Below are 10,350 nucleotides of genomic sequence, written 5' to 3' on the forward strand. Positions count from 1 at the left end.
TGCTCGCTCTCGAAAGAGAACTGATCATCCTAGTCATCTTCGATTAGTCTTTGAGCGATGTCGTTTCTATAAAATCCGGTTGAATCCCAATAAATGCGTTTTGGCGGTTACATCCGGTCAGCTGTTAGGGTTTATTGTGTCCAATGAAGGGATTCGGGTTGGTCCCTTCAAGGTTGAGGCAATAGTTCAGTTGGCTCCCCCGTCTTCAATTCGTCAACTTCAAAGTCTTCAAGGGAAGGCTAATTTCTTAAGATGGTTTATAGCAAACTATGCCGAGATCACTAAAGGGTTCATGCGTTTACTACGTAAAGGAGTTCCATTTGTGTGGGACGACTTTGCGCAGTGGTCATTTGATGCTTTGAAAAAGGCATTAGTCTCTGCCCCGCTATTGAGTCCACCGGATTATGGTAGAGACTTCCTTTTATATCTCGCTGCAACAGAATCTACCATTGGTATGGTTCTAGTTCAGGAAGATGATGCTCTTGCCGAGCACGTGATTTATTATTTGAGCCGAGGCTTAATAGGTCCTGAACTCCGCTATTCTCCGGTTGAGAAATTGGCCTTGGCAGCTGTCCATGCTGTCCAGAGGCTCCGTCATTATATTTTGCTACGCAAAACTTTTGACTTAGCGGCGGTCAATCCATTTCAATTTGTCCTCAGTAGGCGAGTGATTGGGGGCAAATATAATAGATGGATAGTCATTTTACAAGAATTCGATCTCGAGTTCTTGTCAGCCAAGTCTAAGAAATCTATGGTCTTCGCGGAGCTAATTTCTGAGCTTCCTTGTGGAGAGGATATTGTTTATGAGGAAAGTTTACCCGACGAACATATATTCCTCATCTCTTCACAAGACCCTTGGTATGGAGATATCATTGTTTATCTCCAGACTTTGAAGTTTCCCTCTACTTTCTCCAAGGATGAATGTCGCAAATTACGTCACCTGGCTAAAAACTATGTTATCATTGGTGACACATTATACCGTTGAGGGGTTGATTTAATTCTTCGACGTTGTTTAACCTTAGAGGAAGCAGAGTCTGTTCTTAATGACTGCCACAGTGGAGCTTGTGGTGGTCATCTATCAGGGCTTGCTACAACCCAACGCATCTTAAGTGCTGACTACTTTTGGCCTTCACTCTTTAAGGACTATGTGGAAGCGGTCAAACGCTGTCACCCGTGTCAAATTTTTACTCGCAAGATGCGCGCGCATCCAGCTCCCCTTTTTCCCGTTGTCACCGTCGGTCCCTTCACTAAGTGGGGTATTGATTTTACAACTTGTAATCCTCCTTCATCGGCAAATCACAAGTATATTATCGCGGCTGTAGACTACTTTACAAAGTGGGCCGAGGCCATGCCTACTTATAAGAACGACAGTGACATGGCAGCTTTGTTTCTTTTCAATCAGGTTATCTCAAGATTCGGTATCCCAAGAGAGATTGTCACTGACCACGACAGTCATTTCCAAAATCAGCTAATGTCCGAATTGGCTCTTAAATTAGGTTTCCGTCAGGAGCATTCGTCTCCTTATTATCCTCAGGCCAATGGACAGGTCGAGGCAGTCAATAAAACTCTTAAGACGATACTCCAATGGAAAATCGATAAAAATCGGTCCAATTGGCACATTATGTTGTATTCGGCTCTTTGGGCATACCGAACCTCCGTCAAAACGGCTACTGGTTTTACTCCTTTTCAGTTTGTTTACGGGATGGAATCTATATTTCCGGTTGAATGTGAAATCCCATCTCTAAAGTTGGCTCTTGAGCTTCTTCCTGAGACTTCAAGTCTCGAGGAGCGCCTAGTTCACTTGGAACATCTCGATGAGCAGCGTCGAGATGCCGCCACGATAAATGAGGCCCATAAGAAAAGGGTCAAAACACAGTATGATAAGTCTGTCCGTCCTCGTGTCTTTTCTGAAGGTGACCTTGTCTTGGTCTATGACCAAGATAAGGATGCCTTGGGGGCAGGAAAATTTAAGCCTATGTGGTACGGTCCTTTCATTATCAAATGATTTTTAGAAAAAGGATCGTATGAGTTAATTGACTTCGAAGGAAACAAGCTGGCGGAGCCCCGAAATGGGCTCTACCTAAAGAAGTATTTCGCTTAGTTTTACCAGGCAATGGCTTCTTTGTATTTTATGTATATTTGTACATATATTATCGAGCGTTTTCTGATATCAGCACTTTTGGTCTGCTTTGGCAGGTGTTGATGGATGATTTGGTTTATTTTGGGTTCGCCGATGGTGCTAGTCGGCACACTCGGAATATTGCTTCTGCAGCTTGGGTACTTTATTACCCAACTGGTCAGTTGATGATATTGAGAGGCGTGTGTATCGGTCCTGCTTCAAACAATATGGCTGAGTATACAACTGTTATCAATTTATTATCCGAGGCAATCTCTTATGGGATCGACTCGTTGGTAGTATATCTTGATTCTCAATTGATAGTGTCTCAGTTAAATAACATTTATCGGGTTAGAGATCCATTATTATATCGCCAATATTTAAGGGTGAGGTTGTTGCAAAGATCATTCATTTACATTAATTATTTGCACATTCCAAGATCTCAAAATTGGTTAGCTGATTCTATCGCTAATCAAGCATTAGACTGGCATATCAATCATTCATCATCATAAAAGCATACATCAAAAAGTCAAACTGTATATATATATCATAAAACGCCTCGAGTGTACATATGTGTGTCCAAAAATATACAAAATTGGGACTCAAATGCCCATAATCATGTCAGGCATATCTAACGCCTCGGCTCCGGATGAGCATCTAAATATGTAACTATAGCATTGGCCATGCGCCGAAAGACGCGAACCCAGTCACGTGGCATCCCAACCACATGACGCTGCATATCCGGAGGAAGGTCCTCTATCTCGGCCATCGGTACTTGGCAGATCAGTCTCACCAAGTGTCGCTGGACGTTGTTTAGGGTCCGTTCCGTATCCGCAGCCCCCTCTTCGGCTCCTCGGCCACGCCGTCCATGCCGCGGGAATCCATCTGGTCGTACGGGCCCAATGTCTGGAACATGATCATCATATTAGTCATTTGAATCTCATCAAAAAATATTTTTCAAAGTTCATCATTATATTTGAAAAATCCAAAAAATCATAAAATCATAAAAATCAAAAATCTTACCAATCTCGCCCCATGCTGCATCCGATGGTAACACTAGATCAGGATCTCCTCGGAAATCCAGTCCGGCATAGGGGTAGTCATCCACGGCGATGATCTACTGCTCCCACCAAGCAAAGAAATCATCGTCAAATGCATTCCTTGGGACGTTTCATCAAGTCAGCCCACCGGCCCATGCGTGGATCACGTGGACTACTGATGGCCACTGCTACCCTGGGGCGGAGTGCGGGAACCTTATCGAAGAAGAAAGTGCACAAGATGGTTCCGAACCCAAAGTTCTTGGTCTGTCCCCTCCTGATAGAAGTAAGTTGTTCCTTCATGTTGGCAAGGAGAGGAGTACACCAGTCAAACACTGTAGTGAGACAGTCCACTGTCATGCTCATATTTACCCGTGACGCCTAATGTAGTGAGGGTGATCCATTCACTCGACCTATGGTGAACAAGATTATCCTGAGTGACAAACTCGCCACATGTGGGATATAGATCTAGCTCCCGACCTTTCGGTGACCCGGGCAATAAATATGTACATAGTCATCTACACTGAGGCTATTCCGTGTCCTGCCCCGGGAATGTACTACCTCTCCCCTTCGGGAAAGGCCCATGATAAAATATATGTCCTCCACTTCTACCCTGAGTGGCATCTGATCAATCAAAAATGCTTCCTCATCGACATCCCAATAATCAATGAGTCTCTCGAGCAAACGCGTGTTTGCTTTCATATTTGGCAATTTGAAGAATTTTAGCAACCCGCATCCCCGTAGGGCATCTAATGCCTCATCATTGTTCATAACTTCATTATCCACGGCTGAGTGCTCTCTTTCACGCCATGTGAGAGTCATCCTGGAAGAAAAAATCATTTTCATCCGTTAGTTTTGTGTATAAAATTAGTTTGCTGCGCACACGTGGGTTCCTTTGTATACAGTCACGTGTAGGGCCGTCGTATACACGATTTCTATATAGCCAACCCGCGTGTACGCCGCAAAGGATTTTTTTGCAAAAATCCAACGGTAAAACATCAATTAAATTTCCAAAAAACTAATCACGATTAATTGCAAGACAAGTTTAGTGCTTACCTAGAAGTTTTCGGCAAGTTTGAACGGTTGGAAAAGTCACAGGGAAGTTTGCTCCTTTTGCTCCACAATTTTTGCTCTCCAAGTCAAACGATGAAAATGGTGAGTCCAAAATTTCTTTTTATAAGTTTTGAAAATGCAAAATTTTTTCAAAATTTTATTTTGTTTGGTCTCATGTCACTTTTAACTTGGGAGCTTGGAATGTCGAGATTGGGTTGTTTTTCAGGACATTTTGGACATTTTTTTCGACGGTTCCATGACTGCTGACCCGTCATGGAAGGTATCGTGTTTTCACTGGCATATAGGTTAGGGACACCATTTTTCCATTGCATTATGCATACTAGCCTCCATTTGACCGATACATCTGCCATAGGGTTGACCCCATCGTGTTATGGTTCGTAAGCCATTTTTCACTCGCCGATTCTTTAAATCATGACACGATGGTAGAGCCATCCCTTTACATGGGCATCGTAGTTAGCACCTCACTGACATTTTTTGCCCATGCTGCTTCGTTTTGAGTAGGCTCGGGAGTCCTCTGTAGTCCCGCCATGACTTATGCGTTGAAGACTCATTCCTCTTTGCTTCTTCACTTCGTTCTGGCCTTATAACCTAGAGGCTCCCATGTGTGTTGAGTTGTACTTCTGCATTGCATGTTGACCATTTGCACCTTTTGGCCTAGAGCCGGCTTCACTTGGACTCGTGTTTAAGCCAACTTTTGACCTTGACGTCTGCAAAATCAACCTTGCATACCTTTGACTTCTGCGACTTGACACACCTTGACCCGTGGAAGGAACATACCTTTGAGTGTCATTGACCAGTTTTCACCTCCCTGCATTGAGCATAGGAACGTTCCTTTCCCAGGAACTAGATCATCTATTTCACTGACACTCGTTCTTTCCACTATACCATAGCATTCTTTTATTCTTTTTTCGGCTTATCAGAAAAAGACAAAAAAATTAAATATTCCAAAAAAGAGCGGGAACAGGGACATTATTTCCATTTATTGTTGGCAGCTAGAGTCATTCGTGTCGCCCTTGAACAAAGCACTCAAAACAAAGTCTCCTCCGCATGGGTGGGATTTAGTTTGACTTAGGTACGCCATAACCTTGTTATCGAGTCAGTTCTCCCCCGATTGGTTATCTCTTCCAATCATATGGAGGGTTCGTTCGTGCCTCCTGCATGACGAACTTATACAGATTCATCATATGCTGCCACATAGTCACATTGAGTCGTGCTTTTGTTCAAGGGAAGTTAGCCTGAGTCGGCCTTTCTGCGGTGTCTCTTGACTCATTTTTCAGTCGGCCATCCCTGGTTGTCAGTGTCATGTCTATCATCACATCAGTTATATTGGTCCTTTACTCGTGCTGATTTGAGAAGGTCCCCACTGACTTCTTGCTGGCGGGTCTTGTCCTTATCGACGACGACACCTTGCTTTGAGGAGAGGCCTAGAGCCGCACCCTGACCCTATTTTCATTATTGATAGGTCACCTTGTGCTCAACATCGATCAATATCATGGGTCTTTGACTGAGTGGTTTCCCTTGTGTTCGACATCAGCATACATTATCACACATTGGGATTCGTGCAGTACCTTGGTTTTCATTTGACCCTATTGGTGGATACCTCGCCTCTGTGTCAGCTTTCATTATTGGTTGGTTCAGAGGGTTTCTGCCGTGCGCTAGCCACATCTTGTGTATGCCGGAAACGTACTTCGGTTGGGTTACTACATCTTTTTTGTCCGATTCCTTCCACATTATTGGCCTACGGGTTACACTCTCGCTAGATTGATGGAGGATGCCTTAATGCCTTCCTTCTAGCGGATCTTTCACTATCGACTCCGACTCATTGCTCTGGGGCAAAGATCTAGAGTCCATTTGGCAGTACCTTGGGGTTTGCAGTCATTAGTGGCAGATTCCTCGCTATCGACAGCGGGAAACCATCATTGTCTCCTGATCGATAGATTCTCACAGGTGTTCGACTTCAGCTCATCTATTCACACTTGTTAGATTGTACTGGGTACCTTGACGCTCATTATCATTATCGGTGAGTAGTCTCGCGTTTGTTAACGGTATACATCAATGACCGGTAATCAAACGATTTCTCACATGGTCGACTTCAGATCATTTATTCCCATGGTGTAGAAATGTACCACGGCGGTCGGTGAAGACCTCAGGTTGTATCAGCATTCATTGGTTCACTTGACAGTTGCTCCTGTTACTGCTAGTTGATACCACTCCACCTTATATGTTGCAGTCAGCCATGGCGACATTCTATATGCTGGCACCTGAGTTTGCAGTGTAGTACCATCCTATTCCATCATGTTCAGTTGGTACCTTTTGGGATCAGTCTTTGATATCAGTGATCTGTTGCATCTTTCAGCATCATTGACAGTCTTATATGTGATATTCAGACATGTACTTACTCATTATGATCAGATGATCCATTATGTATCTTCCAGTCATTTATACTTGTATACTTAGTGGATCCGCTTATGCAGACATGCTTTACTTTTCCTGAGCATGGGTATGCCCGCCTCAGACAGTTTTTCTTTCTGATCTCCTTTCGGTGGCTTGGCAGGCTGAATTCTGGTGCAGTCCTACTCGGTTTTTCGACAGAGTTCCTTTCCATGTACTTACATAATATATTTCGGCCATCATGTTCCCCTTCTGACCTCATATATTAGGGGGCATCTGTTATAGCTCCAAATCTCACTCTTATGATTTGTGATGCTGCACTCATGGCCTAGGGCAACCCCTCCTTCCAGACCTAGTCCAAAAATTTAAAAAACAGTGTTTTATTCCCTATACGCGACATTGCCCTGAGTTAAACGCGTGTACACGCGGGTCTGTGTATACCCAACCCGCGTGTATGTATTAAAACACTTAAAAAAATAAATAATTCCTTATTTTCAGGCGGAGATCACGGGTTTTACCTGCTGATCACCTGTTAGTGCCCATGGCCCAACTGTTCCCAACCAACTCCTAACTAAAAAACTACTTTGGAGATGGTATAAAAAGACATCAAAGGGAAGGCCTAAGGGAGAGAAAAAAAGAGAGCAAGATTATTATGCTGAGATTTTTCCCCTTATACCAGGTCTGAAGTCCTTGGTACTTTCTGCACTTCCCCCATTTTGCATAGGAAACCCTTGTTTCCATGTGTATTGGTGATCATTCATCCTTTATGTCATCATTGAGTAAGACTTGGAAGGAGCTCTTGTTGGAGGCTTGAGGCTGGAACGAATCCAGGAGGAAGCTTTGCTTGGAGCCTGCTGAAGGTGTTTCAGGTGATATCTTTTGGTTATATGTACTTTATTTGCCTTTATATAAAAGAAACACGTCTTGGTTCCCGAAACAATCTTTCTTTATGCTTATGAGATTCTTGTCTTGATTTCTTATGCAAGTAGTTACTTAATTTTTTTTATAACTTTGTAGCATGAAGATGGTTTATATATAAGTATTTGTCCATGTACTGTTGTGTTCTTTGATTTGTTTGTTTTACAGGTCAAAGGAAGAAGAAGGGAACTCCAAGAAGGGTTTGGACCCTAAAGGCCTTCTCGAACGTAGGACCTTAGGTACGTACCCTTAACATTAGAATTTGCTTAAAGTAAAGATAATGGCTGTGTGTGTGTTTCTTTGAATAAGCAATTTTCAGTCTGGTAGAGTCTTAGCCCAAAGGACCCTAGGGGTACTTTCCCTTCAACCAGCCTACCCAAAATCAACCATCATCCTCTAATCCTCCATCATCATCTAAAACTTTAGTAGTTTCCGACTCTATGGATTATAACATTGTGGAAGACATGAAGAAGACGCGATCAAATATTTCTTTACATGAACTTAGCAAGCTCAAACATTAACAGAAGTTGTTACTAAAAGAATTGAATACGGTACCTTCTTCTCCTCTTCCAACCAGTGTATTATCCAAGGCAACTAAATGATCAGGTAAGCCACCATTGGATAAAGTAGATGCTACTGATGTTGTTTTGATCGGAGATAGGTCTAATTCTCATACTCTTCCTTTTCTCTTGAATTATGACATATATAATAGAAATCTACATAATTGCCTGATAGATTTAGGGGCGTCATCAAACATAATGCCAGCCTCAGTTTGCTCCAAGTTAAACATTGAGCCCCAAAAATCTACAGTTCATATTGTTCAATTAGATCAGACTAAAGTGCAAGTTTTAGGAGAGATTAATTTAGTTACTATTACATTATTAGCTGATCCCAGAGTACTTCAAAGAATTGATATATTGATTGTTGACATCCCTGAGTTTTATGGTTTAATTCTAAGCAGGGAATGGTCTAAGAAACTCCATGGTTACATTTCCACTGATTGGCCTCACATGTGGCTTCCCTATAAGGGGAAATCAAATCAAATCAAAATAGATCGGGAAAAACACATGACTCATACAGTAATGAAGTTTGAACAAGAAAACCAACCTGTAGCTTTCAATAACAACATTCTCAGAAATTACTTAGCTGAGTCATTTTTTGGAAATTTTAATGCTCAACAATCGCCTTTTCCTGTTAATAGTATCGCTTCACAAATTGAAAATTTCTCACACTGATACCTCAAGATGTGTTAGTATTGTTGATGAACTTGTAAATAAATCTATAGATAAGCCTTTATTTTTGTCTTTATATTTTGATGGATCAAAATCCAATGACGGTGCAGGAGCAGGGTGTATTTTAGTTAGTCCAAAAGGGGAAAAAACTATGCTATCATGCAAACTAGAATTTGAGTGTACCAATAACACTGCAGAATATGAGGCATTGATTCAAGGGCTCTATAAAGAAATAGGCTTGAATATTCAATATCTGAAAGTATTTGGTGATTCTGAAATTGTCATCAAACAAGTAAGGAACATTATCCATTGTCTCTCAGGACATCTCAAACATTATCAATCCCTTGTTCAAGATCTCATAACTCATTTTCTGGCATTCAACATTTCTCCTATTCCTAGATCTCAGAATGCAACAGTTGATTTATTGGCTAATGTTGCTTCTAAGCTGCTTCCATCTGAGGATTATAGTCCAGATAGGCTTTCAATTGAATTAATTTTTCGGCCATCTATCCCAGACAACGTCACAAATTGGTAGGTATTTAATCATGATGAAGACATCTTAAATTTCTTGACTTCTGAAAAGTGTTATGATGATCAGATTATCGATGAAAACTATCATGATCTTCAACTAAAACAAAGAATAAATGAGAATTCTATTCCTAAATCTGTAGTCAAGCTAGAAGATATCTATGATATCAAAGATAGATTCAAAAAGGTCACTAATGCAAAACTTCAAAGTTCTACTTTAATGTTTGAATTAGTAAATCTTGGCAGTGAGGCCAAACCACAAAATGTCAATCTAGGACTTGAACTCACATCAGAAGAAAGATTTTCTTTCATCAGATTATTAAACAAATACAAAAATGTTTTTTCTTGGAATTACAAAGATATGAGAACTTGTGATACTTCTATCATTCAATACATAATTCCAATGATTTCTGATGAGAAACCTGTACAACAAAAGTTAAGGAAAGTTCACCCAAATCTTGAAAGTCAAATCAAAGCAGAGTTGAATAAACTTGTGAAGGCCAAAATAATTTTCCCAGACAGACATTCTAAATGGGTTTCAAACTTGGTACTTGTAAGAAAAAATAATGGTGATATTAGGATTTGCATAGATTTTATAAATATCAATAAGGCATGTCAAAAAGATAATTTCCCATTACCAACAATGGAACAGATACTTCAATCAGTAGCTGGTTCAGAGTTAATGTCCTTTCTTGATGGTTTTTCAAGATACAATCAAATACTGGTGCATTCAGATGATAAACTAAAAACTACATTCAGAACTAAATGGGGAACATACGCTTATCAAAAAATACCTTTTGGTTTGATCAATGCTGGAGCTACGTTACAACAAGCCATGGATATAGCCTTCAAAGGCTTGATAAATAGGTCAGTTGTTGTCTACTTAGATGACATAGCTGTCTTTTCCAAGAAAAGGGCCAATCATCTACATGATTTAAAACAGATCTTTGAACGATATAAAAGGTATGGGATTTCTCTAAATCCCAAGAAATAATTCTTTGCTCTTAACAAAGGTAAACTCTTAGGGTTTATTGTATCCAAAGATGGGACATAT

Source organism: Pinus tabuliformis, chromosome J, assembly GCF_031772625.1.
Source record: "Pinus tabuliformis cultivar Carrire ecotype Pingquan chromosome J, CPIR1, whole genome shotgun sequence".
Taxonomy (NCBI): domain Eukaryota; kingdom Viridiplantae; phylum Streptophyta; class Pinopsida; order Pinales; family Pinaceae; genus Pinus; species Pinus tabuliformis.